Genomic DNA, 27537 nt, shown 5'->3' on the forward strand with positions numbered 1-27537 from the left:
CTTCAAACAGGGGGACACAGCCCACAGCAGAAAGTCCCTTAGTCCTCTTAGTCCGCAGTAGAAACAGCAAACTTCAGATCAGCCCCAGACACACAGCAAGGGCATCGCTCCTCCTCCCTCAGTCTTCTTCAGCTGCTCTCTTTGGCAGGGTTCCCTTCTTGATCACAAAGTTTTCTTGTCTAAAGTTCAGGGGTTGTAGCTCTGATATTTATACCCCAAAAGTCTTTGTTCTTCATATATGAGGGGTCCTGGACCCAGTCCAAACCAGTTCTGGGCGCACTCTGCCAGTGCACATCTTCTTCCTTTGTGAGTGTTGGCCAGGGCCATCAGAAGCACCGCAGAAGGTGGAGCCAGAATTGTGGAAGGCAGGCACACCCTATTCAGACCCAGGTGCTACTCCTCCCACCACTCTACATGCAGATAGGTCTATTCATCCTAGTGCTGACTCACTAAGCCTCCTGGAGCCACACCAGCCCCTGTCACTCACAAAACAGAGTGAGTCGACAAACAGGCAGAGGCACACAGAAAGGTTGAACAACAAAATAGCCACTTTCTAAAAGTGCTATTTCCAAACTTAGAATTTAAAAACTATCTTCACTAGAAGATGTGTTATTAAATTCTGAGTTTAGGGATACCAGATTCCAACTTTCTATCTTGCTGCTATGGGAAGATATGCAAGTAAACATGTTACACAGCATTCCCCATGTTATCCTATGGGCAATATAGCCTTTCAATAGTGAAAAATGAAATTGGCAGTATTTCACTATTAGGCCTTGTTACCCACACTAGTACATGTCCTGCCTTTCACATACACTGCACCCTGCCCAGGGGGGTACCTTGAGCCTACCATAGGGGTGTCCAATGTGTAAGAAAAGGGAAGGTCAGGCCTGGCAAGTGTGTACACTGGCCAGGACAACATGGCAGTTACCAAACTGCGCACAGGCACTGCGGTGGCAGGCCTGAGATACCATTTTAGGGCTACTCATGTGGGTGGCACCACCAGTGCTGCGGGCCCACTAGTAGCATTTGACTCACCAGCCCTGGCACACTCAGTTCACCCTACTAGGGAGCTACTGGTAAAACAAATATACCAATCATGGATAACCAATTACAGTAACAATTTACACAGAGAGCATATGCACTTTAGCACTGATCATCAGTGGTAAAGTGCCCAGAGTCCTATAGCCAACAACCACAGGACAGGAAGAATAAAGGAAGAAGAAGCAAAACGTTTGGGGAAAACCCTGCAAAAAGGGCCATTTCCAACAACCTTGCACTCCATTTGTGCTGGAGTGGTCGAGCAGTAAGGCAGTATCAGAGGACAGTGTTAAGCATTGGATGTACACACTCAGTGAGCAAACAAATTCACACACTCAAGCACTGATCACTAGGCCAATTGTTTTTGTATAAAAAGTATACTGTTGTTTTATTTTCATAACCGAGCAAGCCTGGCACAGGTAAATATGAAATACTTTTCAGTAGTAAGTTGCTGAATGTAGAACAGTTTGAAAATGCAATAGAAATTGTACTTTGTTTGATTTACAGGGGATGCAGTAGGTTGCAACACTTAGCAAATACAGTTCATTGAAGTGAATAGGCTTTTTCAATAATGTACAGGTAAGTTACTTGTTACGTTACTTTTCTAACTCCGTGCTGGATACCTAGATTCACCTCTGGGACATTTCCCGCAAACAGGTAAGCATTAAATATGTTTGAAAATGCAATCGAAATTGTACTTTGTTTGATTTACAGGGGATGCAGTAGGTTGCAACACTTAGCAAATACAGTACATTGAAATGAATAGGCTTTTTCAGTAATTTACAGGTAAGTCACTTTTTATGTTACTTTTCTAACTCAGTGCTGGATACCTAGAATCAGCACTGGGACATTTCCTGCAAACAGGTAAGCAAATACGTTTTGGTTATTTGTGTGATTTTTAAAGAATATTTTTAGATTTCAAAACTCCATACAAAAACCTTTTTGGAAGAAAATTGTCAATGTTATCCTATGGAGGAAAAACAGGTTATCGGTTTGCAGGGAAGTAATCGACTGTGGGAGTTAAGGTCCTGGGGTTAGACTCAGGGGTCCCGCAGGGTCAGTGATGCACCGTCGATTTGGGCACACAAGGCCGTGGGGCGTCAGGGGCAGGGGTGCCTCTTGGGGTTGATCTTCTTACCAGCTCCTGGTCGCGGTTAGGGGGACCTACTGGATTTAGATTGCAAGCATCGGCTGGAGGCTTGAGGCAGGTCAGGGGTCACCGGATCTTGGTTAAGGGACATAATATAAGAGAAGAGGTAAATATCATCAGGACAGATGTCTAAAACACTTTATCATACATAGTGATTGGTTTGAAATCCTAATAGTAATCTTCTCTATATACAAAGGTAGCACAAGCTCCTCGTGTTTATCCCGACGGCTCAGGAACTATTTAGAGACCCATATAGACACCTACATTGATGAAGGTATTTATTGGATTATCTCATATAGGTATAGTGATAACTGCTTGTAGTCTCTCTATATTAAAGACTTAGAACACTATTTAAGATTAATTGAGTGTTCATGTTCATCTTTATCCCTCAATCCAGTGTTATACAGTGTTGTTAATCTTAATTTCCAACTTCAAAAGATGAGGGGTGGTTTCTGATAACACCATCTATGGATTCAACGGAGGTAAAAAACATACGTATCATTACATCTTACAAAATTAGATCTCAACTTGCTTTTTGCATTTCTGAGAGAGCAAGTCTTATTAGGTATGGCTTCCTCTTGTTATTGCTAATAATATAAAGAAGTTTAGTCATTACAATGTAGGATCTGATATCAGGCGCCACTTGCATGACTTATTTATTTTTTAATTTATGTTATTATTCTTTGGATATTTTGTGTATAGTTGCATGAGCAGTATTGTTTCACTTGTGATTTTGAAAGAGATTTTTGTTTCACTGTCATTCACTTACTAATTTATTGTATCTCACAGTAATGTTCAGGTTCAGTCCTCTTAGACCATATATCTAGGGCATCCTATCATGTGTTTTAATGTATGTACATATGGAATATATTGTTGAAAGTGTGTCTAAACTCTAGTTCATAATTATGTTTACATCCCTTATTTTAGTAACCACTGGTATGAAAATCCTTAAGAAGGCTTTGCCGAAACGCGTTGGTATTCAACAAACATTACCAGTGTTCTCAAATACGTCTTGGTATTCAACAAACATTACCAGTGTTCTCAAATACGGCTTTGATCATATGTTAAGTTGTATAATGACAATATAGACTATCATGAAATCAATATACTGTTAGACGAGTAATCATAGATAAATTTGTGTATCTAATTTGTGTTAAAGATATTCTTTTCTCAGGTTGTACCGTAATTCACATCGATAAGTGGTTTTAATCTGTACAAAAACATTTAGAATGTGTATTTATCCATGTAGTGAAGTCAATTATGTATGAATTGTATTTATAAATATATATATTTTTCTATCTTTAAAACAAACAAAAAGAAGACTAATAAAAATAAAATATTTTTCTATGTCGGTTGTTATGATTTGTATTATGTTTTTTGTTTCTAGAGTGTATATACCCTTCTAGAGTACATCAGCACTGTACCCGGTGCCAAGTTTTTCAAAATAGTCACCGGATCTTGGGTCAGGATTGCAGGGGTGACCTCCTCGTGGTGTTTTTCCACTTGAGCTCGGGCTGGGTTCAGCGGGTGCAGAGTGTCCTGGATTTGCGGTCTCTGGCTGATGCCAGAGGTTGCAGTTGAACAAATCCGGTGTTCACAGGAGAAGAAGTCTTTGGAAGTGAAGGCAGGCATGTTCTCCGGGGTTTTTGAGGTTGCTGGCTGCAGGACACACCGGGATTTCGTAGGAGCAGGTTCGAGGGGAGACAGGTCTGTAGGGCTGGGGCCAAGTCACTGGGCGTCTTCCTCTTGTTAGCTGGCTGCACAGCTGTTCGGTCCTTCTTCTTTTCTTCTTGTCGTTGCTGGATATGAGGAAGCAAGGTTCAGGGTGCCCCCTAAATACTAGATTTAGGGGCATTACAGGTCGGTAAAGGGCAGGGACCAATGGATCCCTTCCCTGGGGTGGGTACACCCCCTATTGTTCCACCCTCCAGTGGGAGGAGGCAGGAGCCTGTCCCTGGTTGGTTGGGTCCCCCATCCTCAAGATGGCGGGAACTCAGAGTTGTGCTTCACCTTGCCTCCCCCACCTGAGGGGTGGAGTTGGCAGAGGTGGACACACCTCTTTCCCTCACTTGTTTTTCACGCTGGCTCTCCCGCCCAAAGTGGGGGGTAGAACCAGTAGGGACCAGTTGTTGAAAGCAGCAAATGGTATGGGGAGGCTCACAAAGGTGGCATGCCTTTGAAGCTTCCCCTTCGTGAACCCTGCCTATCCTGGGAAAGGAGGCTTGGCACCTCGTCCCAGGATGTGCATTGTTTCAGCAGGCACTTGACCCAGGGGTCCAGAAACATGTCTGTTGATGGCAGCCTGAGCACCCACTCATTCGGGTCACTAGAAGTTGGTCGAGTTTCAGGGGGCATCTCTAAGATGCCCTCTGATGAGCATTTTACATTAAATCCTACACTGGCAGCAGTGAGGGTTTAATGTGCTGAGAAGTTTGATACCAAACTTCCCAGTTTTCAGTGGTGTTGGGGAGTTCCCAATGACAAACTCCCAGCACCATATACTCTCAATGGCAGCACTGCACTTACAATGCCCAAGAATGGACTTGAGCACTGTAGGGGTATAGGGCTCATTCACCTGTACCCTCACCACTGGCATAGTGCACACTGCTGGAGGGGTGACTGATCTATGCCGGGGCAGTGGTTTTGTGGGAATGCCACGCAGGGATGTGTGCCATGTTGACTCTTCACTTTGTTCTGCACCAAGACACGCAGCCTGCTAAGGCAGTGTGTGTGTGTGTCAGGGTACAGGACCTCTAAGGGTAGCACAATAACTGCTACAGCCCTTAGAGGCCTTCTCTGGTCACAGTGCCCGGGGTACCTGTGGTACCATTTACCAGAGGCTGACATGTGGTCAGAGATGTCAATTGGGTTTAGGCTTCAATGCAATTTTAGGGAAGGAACATAGGCCCTGGGTAACTGATTAGCAGGAGCACAGGCACACTCAGTCAAAGAACATCAGCAATTCAGCAAAAAGTTGGGGCATACCATGCAAGAAAGAGTGCACTTTCTCACAGTAATCCTACCCACTTTTGAAGCAGTTCCTGCAGGCCCTACTGAAAACAATTCCACATTTCCCCTTTCTACTTAAACCCAAGTTGACTCAACTTAGCTTCCCATATGAAGAGGTCCTGTGTCCACCCTCATTGCCTGTGTGGCCAGGGAAATGACCAAACCCTCCCCTGTGGTCACTTCAACCAGGTTCAGGGGCAGCTCCTCTCCCACAGTGATTGATGCCTGGCTTGCTAGCAGGACAATAGAGGGAAAGGCCCAGGTGTGAGCGACATCTGCCTGTGATAGGGCAAACTACTTTTAAGTTCCTCTGTACTGCCCAGATGGTCATATTGTCGGAGTAACAGGACACCACTTCATACACTAGCATTTTGTCACAGCTCTGGGTGCCACATCACACATAATCATGAAACAATTAATCCTGGGTAAGAGTTGGAAGCTCAGTCAAAGGGGCTTCTATGGGTTTTTTGGGCCGGCTAAAGGTAATTTTGTTTGTACCTGTTGTAACATATGTGTTACAATCCAGAAGTAAGTTGTTTACCTGGTTCTTAGGTGGAGATAGCACTGTTCAATTTTCACATTAACTTCTAGTGCTTTCCCATGGAACAACTACCCTGCTACAGTGAAATAGCTTTTTAAGCCTTTTTACTATAAACACATATTTTACTTCAAGTTTTACAAGCTCTACTCTTAAATACCATGCACCATGCCTTATGGGTGACTTATTCATATTTAAAAGGAGGGTTTTGATGTGGCAAAGGGGGTTCTTTTGGGAGGTTCTATTTGTAGTTTTACCCTGCATAGCCAGTCTGCTGCTGGCAGACCTACAGTCAGGTTTTTCATTGCTACTTTAGTGGTGGCACACAATGTGTTGAAGTCCATTAGTGACATTTAACTTAATAGTCCTGGGTACACTTGGTACCATATAATAGAGACTAATAGGTAGTTACATAGGCTAACTAGGAGTGAGCCCAGTTCTACAGGTTCTGGGGGTCCGAGTAAATGCACTAGGGACTGGTTAGCAGAGTCCCAGTACTCTGAGTCAAAATTCCAGCAGAATCAGTCCAAACAAACAAAATTGATTTTGCTGAAAAAATCATTTTTCTATATACAGCCTTTGGCAGTGGTTCCAGAGCTCCTTATTCCACAACAAAACATTACTGGAGCCAATATTGGCTCTCTGGGATAAAATGTTTTGAAGCCTGGTAATTTTAAGACTGATCGTAAGGCTCCATAGGCCAATGCTAACTGACCTTACATTCCTCTCAATCTCTGTAGGAAGGTGGTATTATGTATTGATGTTGGTTAGGCTTCACCATGCGATACTCTCACAATACCTCAAAGATGGTCCTTGGATTCACAATAATAAATCATTAGCTCAGTCATTTTAGAGTGGGTAAGAGCAGTCAAGCTTTACTAGAGGAGCATGAGTTAAGCATTTCTGAGTACCTACATAAATGATATGTAATTGGCACAACTCCAAAGAAATCAGGCACCAATTTATAAAATTAAAGCTGATTTTTATCTTATTTTAGACACCAAAATGAACAAAACAAGATCAGATTTATAGAAAAGGAATTATGGATTTGAGAAGAAAACATAAAGTACAGCAATTCACTACTGCATAACTTTTGCATTGCAGTCAATGGGAAAAAGTGGTATTGACAATCGGGCACTTGCAGATCGATTTGCATGGAACTGAAGGAGGGTAAAGGTGATGCGAGTCCCAGGACCACATCACAACAATTAGTTAAATTTTACTTGGCTCGAGAAGCCGGGTGCAGAGTTGTCATGGCTGTTCTTGGTGCTGAAGCAGGAGATGTGGGTGTGCTGATTTTACGGCTTAAACAGTGCTAGTGGGAAACAGGGTGCAAAAAGTCAACAACGAGCCACTGTTGATGTCAGATGAAGGTTTTGCGGAGTTCTCTCGGAATGCAGTGTCGAGTAAAGGGGGTGGTTGCCGGACTGGCGACCAACAAGCCTTTTCAGCAGTAAGCAGAGCAGAAAGTTACTTCACTGTCCGGAGGTCCTGGGGAACATGGTAGATGCCTGAAACTGTGTGGAGGTCAGAACTACATTTCCCACAATGCACTGGACCATCTACTACTGGGCGATCCCTTGGAGGGCCGGATGGCCAGTGATTCTTCAGCTCTGGTACGTTGTTTTTACCTGCGGCTGCAGGGGACTAGTGCCTATAGTCCAGGGGACTCTGGTGATGTCTTTAGCTATCAAATGGATCCCTCTGACTGGGGGAACTGAGCTTGGGTCTAGAACAAGCCACATTCATGTAGTTCCAGGAAGGTTACCACAGGTGCAGAGTATCATTACTTTGGTTTGTGCATCTCCTGTTGTTGCAGACAAGGGTCTCTTCTTTTGTCCTTGTTGCAAGTGAGGAAGTGGATCTTTTCCTACCTCACCCAGGTACGCTTACAACAAGGAAGACCAGCAGTCGGAGGTAACTGAAATATAAAAAGATGTACTGCGCTCAAGCGGGTACACCACCTCACAGCTCCATGTGGCTATGAGAGAAGTGAACAACTTACACAGTCACAGGAGGCCTTATATATGGTTGTGCTGGAACAAGAGTAGGTGGGAGTAGGTAGGAAAGATTAGCAACTGCCAAAGATGATTAATGATCTCCAGACAATATCATGAACTGGTCAGGACCAGTTCCTCTGCAGATGTGTATACGTGGCATACAGAACACAAATATAAGATTACTCACTAAAGTCCATCAATCATCAGTAATTCCGTGGTCAACAGAAATAAAGCAGAACTGTGTATAACTTGTACCAGAAATATAAACATAGACACGCCTGTGGTTACAGAGTCAGGCGCTCACTTCATTAATCATCTGGATATGAACAAAAGGTCGCATTTCTTGTGTCAACAATAATTTGTTACCATCAGCAGTCTTTTGTTAGCTATAATACATGTGATCTCAATCATTAGGAAAGTTAAACAAATGAGTCATTGACCTTATGTCAATGCCCTGCTCTACTTGCACGCTATCATACAAAAGAACAAACATATGCTCTGAGGTCATTTCATTTCTTTGTGCAGATGGAGCAGATTTATGTGTGCTGAGGTGGTAAAGCTAGAAAAAGGCTAACACAAAATGGTGACTGGGAAACACAAAATGGAGGAGCTTTCGTCCATTAATAAACTGTATTTCCCTGCAGTCTCCTCTATTGTGGCTTCCAAGAAACGGGATAATCTGCGAATATTCCTGGAATTTATGGCAGGGCCATACCATGGAACAAACGCCGTTAGCACATCACCAGCTATCTCAGACACCGTATCTCCTTGATCAACACTCCGCCTACCTCTTATAGTTTTAGAGGTTCTCTTCACTTCCTGTGTACTTTTGACAGACATAGCTGGTGTTACAAGTCCTAGATGACAGCCGCCACCCAAATTCACTGGTAGCCAAGTATAGGCCCTGGAACCACAAATGAAATAAACTGAGTCACCGACATAAAGTGGAACAGATATTTCCTGATTAGTCACCTCAAAAGTCATATTGCAATTTGTATTTATTCCCCATATTGGCAGTACCGTTACTTCTAATGCATATACTCCCAAGCACACCACGCTGTCTAATTTTCAAAAAGGGTATTCTCATGGTGTCTCTATCAAGTGGAGGTATACTAGCATTGTTTGCAAAAAACAATGGGGTAAATATATTAGAGAAGGGGAACGTTGCATTTTCCAAGATAACTTCAGTGCAATTCCCTGGCTGGAGGATGTGTTTTTCATAACGGTTGTACAGGGAGACCGTTGATGTTCTAGTTGTAGAACGGGATGTGACCAGTTTGCTGTGGACCCCTATTGGCTCTATTTTCAGCACCATAATTTGTAATGCATAGCAGGATGCTTCAAATGGCAGGGGTACTTGGAGAAGGGGTATTCCTTCATCTACATAGGCGGGAAATTGCATGCATATCCAGCAATTATTTTTATCTATTACTTTATGGGTCTGATGAAGTAGGGTAAGAAAGGAGTTATGACGCATTTCCTCCCTGTGATCCATATCCTCAGGTGCTACTGTAACTGAGGGGACAATGTCAGAGGGAAGCTCAGTGGGAAGCGGGGCTGTTTTTGCTATAGGATGGTACAGCTCTAGAAGATAAACAAGCCGATGACCAAAGACATTACACAGAATAGCAGACATAATATTCCTAATTTGGAGTACCAATGCCCTTTCTTGTTCAATTTAAGGGTGGAATATGTATCCTCCATGTCAAGGAATGTGTCTAGTTGTTCTTCAAAATAGCAATACCATTCGTAATATACAATCTCACATGTGCGGCAGTTCAACAGTGTTCGTTATAGGCCTCACTGTTACAGGCTCTACAGGTGGTATCAGTTTTGACAAAATTCAACCTCGCGCCCTCTCCTCCTATGGGTCTTTGGGCTTGAGAGGTATTCCTTTCTTCTCCTGTCAAATCCTTATCAGCAGTGTCCTTATTTTACTAACCTCACTGCTCAAGTTAGTCCTTTAAAGATGGCACTGTTCAGTGCGCGGCAGTTGGTGCTTGCTCCGTCCTAAGCACTCTTCAATTTCCTTGGGCGTAGATTGTATCCTGATACAGTTCCTTTATTGTCAATCCTTGCAGGAGGGCAATCACCAGTCCTTCGGTCAGAATGTTCCTCTTCCGGGGGCAATTGTGGCCAGAACGGTGGTGCTCTCTTTACGTTTGACAAATGGATCCAATTTTTGTGTCCATCACATCGAACTGCAGTTTGTGTGACTAACAAAACTTGGGAGGGCTCCTTCCATCTGGACTGTAGGCTGTTCTTCCTCACAAAGTTTTTGGTCAGGACCCAGTCCCCCGGCTTGATGTCATGTACTTCTCCTTCCAGAGGCGGGGACCAAGTGTCTCTGACCTGTTGGCGAATGGTAGACAGGGCAGAAGTTAGTTCTTTACAATAATCCAATAAAGCAGAATGCGTCAATTCCTGCAACTTTGGTGGAGAGGCAAACCCATATACATTTGCTGGTTTCCCCATAACAAGCTCGTATGGAGAGAGCCTATTTTTGGACGTAACAGTTGTTCTCATGGAGAACAAGGCTAAGGGTAAAGCATCTACCCAACTGAGAGTGCTTGATGCACATATTTTTTGCAGTTTATTTTTTAATGTAGCGTTGCAGCGCTCTACAAGCCCTGCCGCTTTTGGATGATAAACTGAATGAAATGTTTGTTTGAGACCCAGTCCTTGGCAGACCAGGTCCATTATTTTATTGGAAAAATGTACCCCTTTATCACTCCACAGGCTTCTGGGCAAACCATAGCGGGGGAAATACTCTTTTAACAACATCTTGGCTGTGCTTAATGCAGTGTTATCTTTCAAAGGCAATTCCTCCACCCAATTACTAAAACTACATATAATAACCAAAACATATCTTTTGCCATTGGAAGGGGGCATTTCTATGTAATCCATCTGAAGGCATTCAAAGGGGTATTCTGGCAATCTGAAATGATCAGGTGGTACTTGTATCCCTTTCCCCACATTATGAAGAGCACAGGTCATACAATTCTTAGAAAGTTTTACAGCTGTCTTTCTTATATTTTTATTTTCCCATATCTTTTCAATTGTATTTGTCATTCCATCAGCCCCCAGGTGTGCCGGACCATGAACCATCTGAAGCATTGGTAGGAGGAGACTATCGGGCAAGATCCATTTTGTTCCAAGTGTATTCATCCAACCACCAAGGTGTGTGTTAAAGTAATATCCTTCCTTTACCCATTGCTTTCTTTCATCTTCACTTGCCAACCCCTGAATCTCCTTTATCTCTTTGTAAGGATCAATTTCATTTTTCTCCTCATCTGCACTTGACACTACATAGGTTAAGGTGTACTCATTTAACGCAGTATGTCTGGCTGTTTCGTCGGCAAAGGCATTTCCCTGACCTACATGGTCTGTGATTTTCTTGTGTGCACTACACTTCATAATAGCTAACTTTGTTGGTAATGCAAGAGAATTTAATGGTCAAGGTGCCATGCTGTATTTTGGCACCGCCAGATGTAATGAACCCTCTCTCGGCCCATAGTCTTCCGAAGTTGTGAGCCACCCCCCAGGCATACTGGCTGTCGGTGTAGATGTTTACTACTAAATTCTCTGAAAGCTCACATGCTCTAGTTTGAGCAATTAGCTCGGCTGCCTGAGCAGACATCTGTTGTATTTTACATGTCTCAACCACTGTTTTATTGGTTGTGATTGCATAGGCTGCGGAGGTGGTTCGATCTGGTCTCTTTAGACAAGAGCCATCCACAAATAGTGTACCATCAACTGTAGACATAGGTACATCTACCAAATCTACTCGACCTTTCGTTTCAGTTTCAGTAACAATCACGCAATCATGTTGCACTTTATCCTGCTCCGAAGGGAGAGGCATCAGAGTAGCTGGATTTATTGTGTTACATCGTTGTAAGGTCACGTTGGTGGCCATTAGTATCAGCTCATAATGAGTCAACCTAGCATTAGTTAAATGCTGAGTTTTGGTTTTGTTTAATAGTATGTCCACTGAATGAGGTACGTAAACCATAACTGGATGTCCAAGGACAATAGAATCTGCCTGTTTTACTGCAGCAGCCGCAGCAGCAATATTTTTGAGGCAGTTTGGTAGGCCTCTGGCTACCGGATCCAATGTTGAGGAAAAATAGGCACATGGTCTATTTTTCTCTCCATTTTTCTGAGTTAGTACAGCCATTGCGCACCCTTCTCTTTCATATACGAACAATGCAAAGTCTTTAGTGTAGTCTGGTGTGCCCAAAGCAGATGCTTTGCATAAAGCCGTTTTTAAAGCCATAAAGCTATCGTGATGCTCTTTCTCCCAAGGGACGGGATCTTTCACATCTTTGTGAGTTAAGGACAGTAATGGTTTGGCCAGGTAAGAGAAATTTGGTACCCATTGCCTACAAAAGGAGACCATTGCCAGAAATGCACGCACATCTCTTTGAGTTCGAGGTCTGGGAATGTTCTGCACTGTTTGTATTCTGTCAGATGATAATCTTCTCCCTCCTTTCGACAGGAGATGACCTAAATACGTCACTTCCTGTCGACAATACTGTAGTTCAGCTGGCGAAACCTTATGATGTCCATGCAAAGCGAGAAATGTTAAAACAGCATGCGTAGCCTGCTTACAGATGTCCTCCGTTTCAGCTGTTATTAGCAAGTCGTCTAATACTGTACCAGGTGGCATAACACAATTATCTAGTTGTCTTTTTAATGCTTGGCTATAGATGCTAGGACTTTCCGTATAGCCCTGAGGAGCTCTACAAAATCGGTACGATCTTCCTTGGAAACTGAAACTGAACAAATATTGGCTATCTGGGTGTATTGGAATACTGAAGAAGGCGTTTTTGAGATCGATTACCGTGAACCATTGGGCTGAAGGTGGTACAGATGAAAACATTGCAATAATGTCGGGTACAACAGGATATTGGGGTTCCACTATTTTAATAATGGCTCGTAAATCAACCACCATCCTATATTTGACCCGTCCTGTTCCATCATCACGTTTAATCACAGGTAGAATGGGGCTATTACATAGGCTACTTGTAACTTCTTTTATTATCTGTCATTGTAGCAAGTCTGATATGACAATTTTCAGTCCCTCCTCACCTTCTTTTGATGTCTTATATTGGGGAATACGAGGCAATCTAACATTTTGTTTCACTTTAATATGTACTGGGTCAATATCCATTTTCCCTACATCATTTGGTCCATGTGCCCATAATTTTGAATCTATATCATGAAGTTCAGGTGGAATGGTCTTTTTGTCTGAAACCATGTATTGTTTAGATAGGCATTGTTGCTTAGGAAGTGCTGTTTTCTTGCAAGTCAGGTAGACACCATCCGGTGTACAGTATATAGTGGCATGCATCATTTTCAAAGCCTTCAGACCTAGTAAATTAAGTGAACATTTTTCTGTTAATACAAATGGCATACTCCCTGTTATGGGACCAATTGTGAAGTCCAATGGTCGTGAAATGGGGCTTGTGACAACGGCATTAGAAAATCCCACCGACTTATCTAAATTTCCCGAGAGAGGAGCATGGGGGAGCAGGCGGTGGGAAATGGATGTATTAGTGGCACCAGTATCTAGAAGAAATACCCTCTCTTCACCTTCAACTACCATTTTTACATATGGCCCTGAAGGATCCACTGGTATCTGCACTCGCTCCCTGTCCTCTCCTGGGCATCCCTATTGTGTCCAATCTTGAAGGTCATCATCCTGTGTAAAATACGCATTATTTCTTTGATCAAAATAATTTGTGTGTTCGGCATTGGTATAATTTCTCTGTTGTCCCCCACCTCTCCCTCTGTCTGCATGAGGGGTTGTATTCCCTCTGTAAGTATTTGCATTATTTCTCATATTCTGACCCGGGCCCTGTAACAAAGTGCACTCGTTCTTCCAATGACCCTCCTGATAGCAATTGGCACATGTATTGTACCCTAACCCTGCTCTCTGCTGCGTCGGAGCTGAAGCAGCTCGACCAGCCCCTCTACTACGTCCTCCTCCCCTCTGAAAATGTGTACATCCTCTTGACCTTCCTCTGTCAGGAAAAGCTTGCTGCATTAATGCCTTTGTTTTTAACTCCTTCATTTGCTTATCCTTTTTCCCTTTCTCTGCATTTCTCTTATTCTCATAATAGCAGGCCATTGTTAATAATTCAGCTGGATCCTTAGCAGTCCAGGTACTTTCGTAAGTCTTTATACTGTCTGACAAGTCAGATAAGAGATTATGTACGAACTGATTAGCAAAAATGCGCTTTCCTTGTACAGTCTGTATATCTTGTCCACTATATCCTTTAAAAACCTCTTCTATTCTGCTGAAAAAAATCAGTCACTTCCTCGCCCTCCTTCTGTCGGCATGCAGTGAATTTATCCCAATCCACCTTTTCCCTGGGCAATATTTCCTGCATTCGTGTTATAATATGCCCTGGTAGATCCTTTAATGTTTGCGGCACAGCCCCTCCCGCTTGTCTACCAGTATCATCACGTATTATGTTTTGCCAGTTAATGGTCACGCAATTGTTGTCCCTGACTTGACGCCATATGTCTTGAGGTACCAAAAAATCAAACAAAAAATCAATGTCCTTTAGTATCATAGGCGTTAAATTAATAGCGGATTCAAGTTGCTCGTAAAAGACCTTCGGATTTTTTCTAGTATCAGGCAACTCCTTTTTCATGGCCAACAAATCAGCTCTAGTCCAAGGAGTATGAACATATTGGGGAATAGCTGGGAGGTTCGCACCTCCAGGATTTGGAATGGGATGCACTTCTCTCATGGGGAAGGCTGAGGTATCCTAATTAACTTCTGGGCCATAATGTTGGTGGAGGTTTTTTCCGGTGGCATCACATGCAAGAGCATCTAACTCCCTTTGATAATGGTAACAGTTATCAAACGCTGCTTCACATTGTGCGAGCGTTAATGTGGAATTGTTGCTGTCCCTCCATAATTTATTCAGCCCGTCTGTCATGTTGAAACGAATGTCACAGTTCTCTAATAAGAGTTGACAGTGATCAAACAGTCGGTCCACCATAGCATTAATGACGAAATTTTTAACTCTTAATTCTTGCATTCCTTCAAATGTCTCCCAGGCTTCTCTTTTAGTTATGTCTCCTAGGTCCATCCATTTTCTTGTCATTTGTTTTATATATTTTCCCGGGGGAGCCTAGTCGGGATTGTCTGACGTACGTATTTGGTGGCAAACTATTCCCAGTCGGCGACCAAGAGTAAGAGGAATTCATCCAGTTGTGTGTTCTTCGGGTATTTATTGCGGGGGAATAACTTTGCGTGGTACATGGTGTCATTGTGCTTAAAGATACTGGTGCTGGAGCGGAAGGCGTTGTCATGATATAACCTACCAATCCAGAGGCACCCTGTCTATTAGTGACAGGAGTGGTTATCTGTTGAGCTTGTGTGACAGGAGTGGCTACTTGTGGAGCCTGCAAAACAGGGGGGATCACCTGTTGCGCTTGCTGAGCAACAATATTAGCTTGTTGACCCGCAGGCCCTGGACCTGGGGGTGCAGGTATTTGCACGATATTATATGGAGGTGGTTTGTCTAACAAATCCTCCAATACTTCATCGACTGGGGAACACTTTCTTTTCTCTACTACAACAAAACATTTTTCTGTTTTCATCCTAAATTCTCTGTCATGCTGTTCGATATTTTCGTTTATCTTCATATTATTATATTCTGCTACCTTGGCCATAGGTGTTTTATTCTGTTCTCTTTCCCTATCTTTTTTCTGTTTCATATTCCGTGTTCTAGCAGATTTTTCCCATGTTTGAAATACCTCAAACATAGCAGGTCGAACCTTTCGTTCCATCATACATTGTTGTAAATACTGTAATTTAGCTAAATCAAAGGTACCATCAATAGGAAACTGTAATTCCTTATCCTTTTTTGTGTACTCATGCCATATTTTGTTGTATAAGTTCACATTCACTCCTTTCTTTATCATTAATATCCAACCAGGACTATCTTCAACAGGAGTGGGGACACTTTCGTCCAACCGATAACCTGAACGTATACAACAGAATGTTTTAGAAATGCATTTCTTCATTGTTCCTATTATTTTAGTTATAACTATTCCTTTACCACAGTCCTCAACGGACTTAATTGACCCAAAACTTTTAACAAAAACATGCAACAGAACAATCTCACCAATCTGTGGTGTTCCTTGCGGTCCTTGGATCGTCCGACTGTTGGTCTTCGGACAACACGTCTGTTTCAGAAGGGATCAGCTCGTGGACCTCTGCCGGGGAATCCTGTGTCGAGAGGCCTGTCGGGACTTCAGATGGCAGCTGCTGCCGAGAAACGCTGTCTCCTTCGTGCAGGGGCCCCCACGATCATTCGGTCCTTGGTCGCACCTTCCAACCACGGACTCAACTAGCCGTTGGATGTCCCACGGAGAGGTCCCGGTGGAGTCGCCAATTTGAGGAAGTGGATCTTTTCCTACCTCACCCAGGTACGCTTACAACAAGGAAGACCAGCAGTCGGAGGTAACTGAAATATAAAAAGATTTATTGCGCTCAAGCGGGTACACCACCTCACAGCTCCATGTGGCTATGAGAGAAGTGGACAACTTACACAGTCACAGGAGGCCTTATATATGGTTGTGCTGGAACAAGAGTAGGTGGGAGTAGGTAGGAAAGATTAGCAACTGCCAAAGATGATTAATGATCTCCAGACAATATCATGAACTGGTCAGGACCAGTTCCTCTGCAGATGTGTATACGTGGCATACAGAACACAAATATAAGATTACTCACTAAAGTCCATCAATCATCAGTAATTCCGTGGTCAACAGAAATAAAGCAGAACTGTGTATAACTTGTGCCAGAAATATAAACATAGACATGCCTGTGGTTACAGAGTCAGGGGCTCACTTCATTATTCATCTGGATATGAACAAAAGGTCGCATTTCTTGTGTCAACAATAATTTGTTACCATCAGCAGTCTTTTGTTAGCTATAATACATGTGATCTCAATCATTAGGAAAGTTAAACAAATGAGTCATTGACCTTATGTCAATGCCCTGCTCTACTTGCACGCTATCATACAAAAGAACAAACATATGCTCTGGGGTCATTTCATTTCTTTGTGCAGATGGAGCAGATTTATATGTGCTGAGGTGGTAAAGCTAGAAAAAGGCTAAATCAAAATGGTGACTGGGAAACACAAAATGGAGGAGCTTTCGTCCATTAATAAACTGTATTTCCACACAAGTCCGATCAGAATTGAGGTTCTGGCATCAGGTGTAACCCTTCAATTCTAGATTTAAGGATGTTAGGGGTGCGGATGCCAGTGGCCAATGGACTACTAAACCCAGTGGCTAATCCGCCCTTGAGGTGACCACACTCAGGTGCGTAGGTCAACTTTTCTACCTAGAATCACCTATTTTACCACTTTTAAAAATCCTTAGCTGTACAGGCCAGGTATCCCACACTAGAGGTGTGGCTATCCTTCTGGGGGTGTACACCTTCTGAATACCTAATTTTTCAACAGGCAAGTCTGCCTGGGGTAGGGTTGTTTCCTCCTTTGCAAGGCAGCCTGGCTGCATATTACAGGAGGTGCAGCCTTGGAAGCCTACTACCTTCATGTGTCACTTCACTAGCCAACCTGTCAGGGAGGAAGGTGTGACCTCCTTCCTCTCCAGACCATTGTTTCTGACTCCTGGGAAAATTCACACCTTCTGTCAGGGGGGTCACATTCCTCTCTTGGCAGCAGCAAATGGGGACTGGCAGCCAGAGCACAGGAAAGGCTAGAGCAACCAGATGGGCAACCTCTAAGGTAGCTACCTGGGTGCATGCCACATTGTCCTTGACACGAGATTCATGTCAGGGGTGAAGAGGCACTTTGCTTGATACCAAGCATGTCATATTCAGGCAGTGTCATAATGGAGCTGCCAACTTCAGGTTTGCCCAGTTGCCAGCCCATGTTATCCTATGAACTGTCTATCACTTATAATGTTCTTTATTGGTAAAGCAAACACAAGGAGATGATGGACGGAGCGCTGAAACTTTTCAGACACTCACCCCCAGTCACAGCTCTGGGTTGAATCCATCATCCTTCTTCAGCTCACATCGCCACCTCAGTTCGGACCCAGCTATATGCAAATCAGTCTTGACCCTGTGCCTCATGGGAACAGTCCAGCCTGAACTGCCAAGCCAGGTCTTCCCTGAACTGGAAACAAGCATCATGGGTCCGATTTCTGGGTAACACCCTTCATCAGCCAGGCTAGCTTGAATCCAGTGGCAAAGTGAGCAAGGGACCCACTCCTGGGCACACCCTGTCAAACTAAGGCGAACAAAGCAAACACAAGGAGATGATGGACAGATTGGTAAAGGCCATAATAGGGACATCTAAGCTTGCACTTACATGCCCACAACTTATATATATTGCAAACTGCCTCCTGGGTTAAGGAGGCCTGTTAGACCTGGCACCATTGGCGTGGGTTTCCCTTCCATTTTTCGCTGTTGTCTCCTCTGTTTTTGCTGGTGTTAGATGCTCTGGCGCTGTGCCACTGCCATTCAGTGCCACAGCGCTAATGCTCCCTGTGTAAATATGACATGTGAATTGGTATATCCATGATTGGCTTACTTGGTTTACCTGTTAGTCCCTAGTAGCATGGCCTGTGTGTGCCCAGGGCTGGTAAACCAAATGCTGCTGGTGGGTCTGCAGCGGTGGTTTGCGTCACCCACAGAAGCAGCTTGTAAAGTGTGTCTCAGACCTGCCACTGCAGAGTCTGTGTGCAGTCCAGAACTGCCATCTTGGCTGTAAAGTGCACCCACTTCCCAGCCCCTGAACCTTCCCTTGGCATCATGTAAGCCACCCCTATGGTAGGGTGCATTGTATGTGTAAGGTAGGACATGCCTTGGTGTGTGTAGCATGTCCTGGTAGTGAATTACACCCAATTTCGTTTTTCAGTACTGTAAGGCTACCTGTTATCCATTGGCCAGAATGGGCAGTTTGACTATTACATTCTATAGTCCTAACTGACCCAAAGAACATGGTAGAAAAGCGAATTTAGTATGCCTGAGCTCAGAATATTATAATCCATCTTTTAGTGAAGTTTATTTTTATATTCTGTGTTTGTAAATACCACTTTTAGAAAGTAGGTATTTTCTTGCCTAAGCCTTCCAGTGTGCTCTGCTGTTATGTGTATTGGCTGTCTGGTTTTGGTGGGACAGGGCTGGCTGAGTCAGACCTGGGTTGATTAGAGAGATCTGCATTGGAGTATGGGGAGGGGTAGCTCCTTGACCTGAATAGGGCTGTGCCTGGCAAGGTGAATGCTGGCTCCACCTCCTACTGTGCGTCTGATGGCAGACACCCTCTTTCTGAAAGGAAGGATGCAGCCTGGTAAACAAAGTGCTCCAGGACTGGGCAGGACTGGTTCTGGCTGGGTTCAGTGATTTGTGTAACTTTTGAGAACAAAGACTTTTGGGGTATAAATATCTGTGCTGAAACCCCTACAATTTGTATTGCTCCTGGACAAGAGGAACCTCTGTCCGTGTAACTGAAGGAATCTGAAGGAGGTGACTGTCTTTGTGCTTGTGTGCTGTTTCTTGGATTGGCCCACAGTATTTACCATTGGACTTGGAAGAAGAGGGAAAAGGAATTTGAAGGAACTTGTATTGCATCTTGCTAAAGCAATCACCCAAGGGCTAGAAGAGAGCTAGCCTCCTGTTGAAGTCTCAGGCACATCAGACTTCACCACCAGCCTCCTGTTTCCTCCCAGCGTGGATTTCTATCTGCAGGTGAGGCTCCTGTGAGTTCCAGGGCCTCTAGTTCTACTACAGAGAAGAGAGTGCTGAAATCATTGCTAACGCCCGTTTGCGAGCCGCCGCAGCTGAAAGCGCACGGAAAATCATCTCGCTGCTGTCGCTGAGTGCTCACTACCAACGTTCATCGCATCGCACGTTTGCGGGCTGCCAAGTGCTCGCTAAACCCAAAGTTCATCGCATCGCACGTTTGCGGGCTGCCAAGTGCTCACTAAACCCAAAGATTATCGCATCGCACATTTGCGGGCCTCCAAGCGCTTGCTAACCAGGGATCATCGCATTGAGATCATTGCTTCACGACATCACAGCGTGGACGCCGGGCGTCCGCCATTTTCATTGCATTGCATCAGGATCGTCGCTCCCTCGTGGAGCGCCATTTCTTCGCATCGCAACTTGATCACACATGCAACAGGATCGTCGCATCGTCTCCTCCCTCGCGGCAAGGAGTCATCGCATCAACGGCCTAGCGTGCAGAAGTTTGTCGCATCGTCTCCACACACCTCAGCAAATCGGTGCATCATCCTCCCTCGCGGCAAGGATTCAACGCATCGCCAGCCTGGCGTGCAGAAAATCATCGCTACAGCTTCTTTGCGACATTTTATTGGCTTTGCTACAGAATTCAGGTACTTTGTAAGTAATAGGGTCGCAGAGACCACTGCTCTGAACTGAACTCCTCTTTGCACACTTTGAACTATTTTTGCAGCATTTCAAGAGTAATCATATTTTATAGTATTGTGGCTTTTTACCGTTATTGGTCTTGTGTTAAGTCTATATATAAAGATACTTCTTTTTTATAACTACTTGTGTGGTGTCCCTTTGTAGTGTTCTTCACTGTGTTACTGTGTATGGTCATAAATGCTTCACACACTGCCTCTGAGATAAGCCTAGCTGCTCGTGCTAAGTTACCACAGGGTTGAGCAGGGGTTATCAAAGGGTGTAGCCCTCTTACTCTGACTTAGGAAGAAGGGTCCCTACTTGGACAGTGGCCAGCCATTGCCAACTAGATATCCCCATATCTAACAATGGTGGTCAGCGGAGAGCATCTGGACTTGCATTTGTGATCGCATTCAGTAATTATAGTGTACACTACTAGTGAGTGCAGACCATAACGCAACCACATACGTTTTTGAGGTTTTTGATTCTATTTTTGATTAATATTGCCAGTTATTGCTACAATGGGCAAGCCCAGATCCAATGCCTCTTAGGATCTCTCCTGGGAAGAAGAGAAATTAGACACCTACACTTCCAAGCAGCTCAAATTCTTTTGCAAACAATTCACAGTCCCTATCACAGGTCTCACTAGAAGGGAGGAGTTTTACAAGGCGCTGAAGGCCTGGCTAGAAGCCAGGGTTGCCCCAAGGAATGTGGGAGAACCCGTGGAGGGGAAAGAGCATACAGGAGAGCAGCAGAATGAAGTAGTAGATTTGGTGGGAGATAAAGCAGTTTCCAGCCTGGGAACTAGTGTGTCCTCAAGGGGTCTGTCTCCAGAAGAGCTGGAGGGCAGGGAGAGAGATAGGCGGCATAATATGGAGATGACTAAGCTTAAAATGGATGGTCAGAGGGACCTAGAGAACAAGAAGTTAGAATTTGAGATTATGAAAGTGAAACTAGAGCATGAGAGAATATTGAGGGAGTTGGAGATTAAAGCAAAGAGTGTAGAGATCTCCCCCTCTGGTGGCAGCATACTTGTAGTGCATACTGAGAGTAGAGTGTATATACCCAAGGAGGTTATTAAGGATTTCCATAAAAGTGAAGATATTGGGTAATGGTTTGCAGCCTATGAATTAGCCATGGTGTCCCACCGGGTCCCTGAGAAGGATTGGGGAGCGGGGTTGTGGGGATGCTTTGTGAGTGAGGGGAGGGATACCTTGTTGGACCTGCCCCCAGAAAGTAGGATGGTCTATGCTCACATGAAAGAAGCTTTGATTACCCGCTATTGTTTGACCCCTGAGATTTATAGGCAGAGGTTTAGGACCAGCAAGAAGTTAGAGGGTACCACTTGGGTTGAATATGTGTCTTTTTTTTGCAGAGCAATGGAACGCTGGGTAAAAGGTAGCAAAGTAGAAACTTTTGAGCAACTTTATGATTTGATTGCATGGGAGCATTTATCTAGTAACTGTTTTCCTGAGCTACGCCAGCACCTGATTGATTGCAAGCTGACTAACCCTAGGAAGCTTGCTGAGGAGGCGGACCGCTGGTTGAGCACCCGGGTTCGCAAGGGTCCAGTGGGGCACTTCGCCAAAGGCGGGCAGGGTCCCCAGCAGAGAAGTGGGGGGACAGGGGTAAACCAAGGGAGTTCCATAGAGGGCCCCAAAGTAATTCCCAAGGGAACCAAGCAGTGGTGTCCTAGCCTCCCCAAGAGAAGAAGCCAGTGCCCCCGACAAGTAGGCCTGTTCAGAGGGGGCCCCTTACTTGCTATAAGTGTGGTCAAGTGGGTCGCAGATACTTTGATCCCCAGTGTCCTCAAAGGGATGCTCCTGCACCACCCCGTGCAACACCCCACCAGCTTGCTAGTGTAGCCCTGGGAGGGGAGGAGATGGGTGCCCAAGGTGGGTGGGATCCCGCAGAGTTGGCTCTTGTCTCATTAGGAGACTTTGAGGTGGTCCCTAAGCCCACACTGCCTGATAACACTAAAAAGTACAGGCAGTGGGTGACCATCAATGGCCATAGAGTGGAGGCTCTAAGGGACACAGGAGCCAGTGTAACTGCTGTCAGCTCCTGGTTGGTGTCCCAGGAGCAGGTTGTCCCCCATGCATTCTACCCAGTAGTGTCCGCAGACAACTCAGAGAGCCAATGTGAGGTGGCTCAGGTTCCCTTTGAGTGGGGGGGGTCTCAGGAACTCTTCAGGTGGCTGTGAGGCCCGCCATGCCTGTAGACTGTCTGTTGGGCAATGATTTAGAGAACTCCCCGTGGGCTACGGTGGAGAGGAGATCTTACTTGGAGATGTTGGGCCTGCCTGAGTGGGCATGTGCTACCACTCGGTCCATGGCAGCCAAGGAGGGTGTTGAGAAAGACTTGGAGCCTAAGAGTATGGCCCAGGTCCCTGCCTTAGAGAGAAGGGGCGGGGCGTGGGAAGCCGGCCCCCTTGGTTCCCACGGCCCAGGAGGGGGCAGACCCTGAGGGGGATGCCCTAGAGCCTACCGGGGAGCAGATCGCCGAACTGGGGGACCTGCCTGAGCTGACTCATTGGCAGCAGGAAGGAGGACCCACCAGGGAGGAATTTTGTGAGCAGCAGAGTTTGCCCCTCTCTTGAGGGTATGCGGTGACAGGCTGCAGCCCAGGCAGCAGGTGACATGTCTGGTTCACATCTAATTGATTGAGAGAACAGTCTCCTGTATAGCGAGCCTAAGGCTGCTGAGCCGGGGTCAGCCCGTGTGCTGGTGGTACCCGAGTACTTCAGAGCCTTCCTACTGCGGTTGGGCTGGAGGATTTCAGTGCCGCCTACATGGATGACATTGCAGTGTTTAGTTCCTCCTGGGAGGACCACTTGCGCCACCTCTGGGAAGTGTTGATGGTGCTGTGCAGAGCAGGCCTCACAATTAAGGCCAGTAAGTGCCAGATTGGGCAGGGTTCTGTGGTGTACTTGGGACACCAGGTTGGGCGTGGCCAGATGGCGCCCCTACAGCCCAAGATTCAAACCATCCTGGCTTGGGAGCCCCCAAGGACCCAGACCCAGGTGAGGGCCTTCTTAGGACTCACGGGTTACTACAGGAGGTTTGTCAAGGGGTGTGGCAACATTGTTTCACCCTTGACTGAGCTGACTTCCAAGAAGCAGCCAAAGATTGTGAACTGGACTGACACCTGTCAGAAAGCTTTTGATGCCCTCAAGACTGCCATGTGTACAGCACCTGTACTCCAGGCGCCCAATTTTGCTAAAGAATTTATTGTCCAGACAGATGCTTCTGAGCATGGGGTGGGGGCGGTTCTGTCACAGATAAATGAGGAGGGACTAGACCAACCTGTAGCCTTCATCAGTAGAAGGTTATTTCCACGGGAACAGAGGTGGAGTGCAATTGAGCGTGAGGCATTTGCTGTGGTCTGGACACTGAAGAAGCTGAGACCATACATGTTTGGGACTCACTTCCGGGTTCAGACAGATCACAGGCTCCTCAGATGGCTGATGTAGATGAGGGGTGAGAATCCCAAGTTGATGAGGTGGTCAATTTCCCTACAGGGTATGGACTTCACAGTGGAACACCGCCCTGGTACAGAACACGCCAATGCTGATGGTCTGTCCATCTTTTCCACCTTAGTGATGAGAACTCCCAAGGGGGTGGGTAGTTCTCCCCACATTTCATCTGGAGGGGACACGTGTTAGACCTGACACCATTGGTGTGGGTCTCCCTTCCATTTTTCGCTGTTCTCTCCTCTGTTTTTGCTGGTGTAAGATGCTCTGGGCGCTGTGCCACTGCCATTCAGTGCCACAGCACGAATGCTCCCTGTGTAAATATGACATGTAAATTGGTATATCCATGATTGGCTTATTTGGTTTACCTGTTAGTCCCTAGTAGCGTGGCCTGTGTGTGCCCAGGGCTGGTAAACCAAATGCTGCTGGTGGGCCTGCAGCGCTGGTTTGCGCCACCCACAGAAGCAGCTTGTAAAGTGTGTCTCAGACCTGCCACTGCTGAGTCTGTGTGCAGTCCAGAACTGCCATCTTGGCTGTGAAGTGCACCCACTTCCCAGCCCCTGAACCTTCCCTTGGCATCATGTAAGCCACCCCTATGGTAGCGTGCATTTTATGTGTAAGGTAGGACATGCCTTGGTGTGTGTAGCATGTTCTGGTAGTGAATTACACCCAATTTCATTTTTCACTACTCTAAGTCTACCTGTTCTCCATAGGCCAGAATGGGCAGTTTGACTATTACATTCTATAGTCCTAACTGACCCAAGGAACATGGTAGAAAACAAATTTAGTATGCCTGAGCTCAGAATATTAAAATACATCTTTTAGTGAAGTTTATTTTTATATTCTGTGTTTGAAAATACCACTTTTAGAAAGTAGGTATTTTCTTGCCTAAGCCTTCCAGTGTGCTCTGCTGTTATGTGTATTGGCTGTCTGGTTTTGGAGGGACAGGGCAGGCTGAGTCAGACCTTGGTTGAATAGAGAGATCTGCATTGGAGTATGGGGAGGGGTAGCTCCTTGACCTGAACAGGGCTGTGCCAGGCAAGGTGAATGCTGGCTCCACCTCCTACTGTGCGTCTGATGGCAGACCCCCTCTTTCTGAAAGGAAGGATACAGCCTGGTAAACAAAGTGCTCCAGGACTGGGCAGCACTGGTTCTGGCTGGGTTCAGTGACTTGTAGCTTTTGAGAACAAAGACTTTTGGGGTATACATATTTGTGCTGAAACCCCTACAATTTGTATTGCTCCTGGACAAGAGGAACCTCTGTCCTTGTAACTGAAGGAGTCTGCAGGAGGTGGCTGTCCTTGTGCTTGTGTGCTGTTTCTTGGATTGGCCTGCAGTATTTACCATTGGACTTGGAAGAAGAGGGAAAAGGACTTTGAAGGAACTTTTATTGAATCTTCCTAAAGCAATCACCCAAGGGCCAGAAGAGAGCTAGCCTCCTGTTGAAGTCTCAGGCACATCAGACTTCACCACCAGCCTCCTGTTTCCTCCCAGCGAGGATTTCTATCTGCAGGTGAGGCTCCTGTGAGTACCAGGGCTTCTAGTTCTACTACAGAGAAGAGAGTGCTGAAATCATCGCTGACGCCCGTTTGCGAGCTGCCGCAGCTGAAAACATGCAGAAAATCATCGCGCTGCTGCCGCTGAGTGCTTGCTACCAAAGTTCATCACATCGCACGTTTGCGGGCTGCCAAGTGCTCGCTAAACCCAAAGTTCATCGCATCGCATGTTTGCAGGCTGCTAAGTGCTCGCTAAACCAAAAGATTATTGCATTGCACGTTTGCGGGCCTCCAAGCGCTCGCTAACCAGGCATCATCGCATCGAGATCATTGCTTCGCGCTTCACGCCGGGCGTCCGCCATTTTCATCGCATCGCATCGTGATCGCCGCTCCCTAGCGGAGCACCATTTCTTTGCATCGCAACCTGATCGCACATGCAACATGATCATCACATTGCCTTCTCCCTCGCGGCAAGGAGTCATTGTATCAACGGCCTAGCGTGCAGAAGTTTGTCGCATCGTCTCCGCACGCCTCAGCAGATCGGCGCATCATCCTCCCTCGCGGCAAGGATTCAACGCATCGCCGGCCTCACGTGCAGAAAATCATGGCTACAGCTTCTTTGCGAAATTTTGTTGGTTTTGCTACAGAATTCATGTACTTTGTAAGTAAAAGGGTCGCAGAGAACACTGCTTTGAACTGAACTCCTCTTTGCACACTTTGAACTATTTTTGCAGCATTTCAAGAGTAATCCTATTTTATAGTATTGTGGCTTTTTACCGTTATTGGTCTTGTGTTAAGTCTATATATAAAGATACTTATTTTTTATAACTACTTGTGTGGTGTCCCTTTGTAGTGTTCTTCACTGTGTTACTGTGTATGGTCATAAATGCTTCACACACTGCCTCTGAGATAAGCCTAGCTGCTCGTGCTAAGTTACCACAGGGTTGAGCAGGGGTTATCAAAGGGTGTAGCCCTCTTACTCTGACTTAGGAAGAAGGGTCCCTACTTGGACAGTGGCCAGCCATTGCCAACTAGATATCCCCATATCTAACAAGGCCTTTCATAGGGGTGACTGGAATATATTTTAAATAGTGGATTGACTTTGCCACACATGAGTTGAGTTTGATCAGTTTGCACTGCTCCTGCTGCCTGCAAACGCAGGCCAGCTGTCAGTAGTTTACTTGAGTCGCTCAGGGTGGCACAAACAGTGCTTTAGGCCCTGCTTACCCCTTCCCTTTAACACCCGTGCCCTGGCTACCATTGGTACCATATACTAGGGACTTATAAGGTGGTACCGTTCTTTGCCTATTGTGGTTAATATTTCACACATATCAATTTTAGGTAGAGTGCTGGCACTGGGGCAGGAAGGCAGGCTCCAGTACATTTTCAGAGCCACAATCATCAGCATTAGAGGAAAAAGTGTGTGGGGGTGACCATACAAAAAAGGCACTTTCCTACAATATGTAGAATTTGGTGATTCAAGAGTCTTCTGCTAGAATAAATGCCAATTATTTCATGACTGTACCACCAGACTCTGAGTTCAAAGTGATTGACTCTATAGAATGCAAGGTCTTTGCCACAATCAGATTGGTTCAATACTCTTCTAATCCACCCGAAACCATCACCCTACTTCCTCATCAGAAACTCCATCACAGAGCTCTACACCCTCCACCCCGGGCACCGCAACAAACAATGCCACAGCACTGACACACTCTACGGTAGGACCTTTCACCTACACACACTGTCACTTCACCTAGCACGTCAAATGTCATGGGGAGTAATCCTGTTAAGGAAGTAGGGTGCAGGATCTGTGAACAGTGAATACACAAAGAGGGATCCGCTATTCCATGAAGTCTCCTATTATGTAGAAACGTATTATATAGCCTCACATATCTGTGCCGGCATTAGAATGTATACTGAATACATTTAAGTAAAAAAATAACAAATTAGACACAAGCAAAACACAAACATTGTAGACAAGAGGTGTCCTTTCTTGTGAACATATAGTCTGTCTACAAAGTGCTTGTTTAATTACATAGTAGTTTTGGTATATTCACATTAACATACAACATAAAGGGACAAGTGACTCCATGATCAAACCAATGACACAACGATCAAACATATACATTACAGATTCACATGGTTCCCTAAATCCATATCAACAAAAATAAGTGTCCAACGTACATTTTATCAGCAGAGGGGATACATCAGTTTCCTCCTTACGTGTTGTCTCAAGTACAACAACGGGCCCTATGTGGTTGGGGTACAATGTTCCACACTTAGTTGGTTGTATGAGAGGATTCAATCCTCTTGGTTACTGTCCTCTAGTTTCTATTAGGCTTTCTGGACGTGTGCTCTCAGAACCCACTTTGTTACGCCAATGCATTTTGACCCGCCTCTGTCGGCCTGACA

This window comes from Triturus cristatus, chromosome 1_1 (genome assembly GCF_964204655.1).
Source record: "Triturus cristatus chromosome 1_1, aTriCri1.1, whole genome shotgun sequence".
In the NCBI taxonomy this organism is placed as follows: domain Eukaryota; kingdom Metazoa; phylum Chordata; class Amphibia; order Caudata; family Salamandridae; genus Triturus; species Triturus cristatus.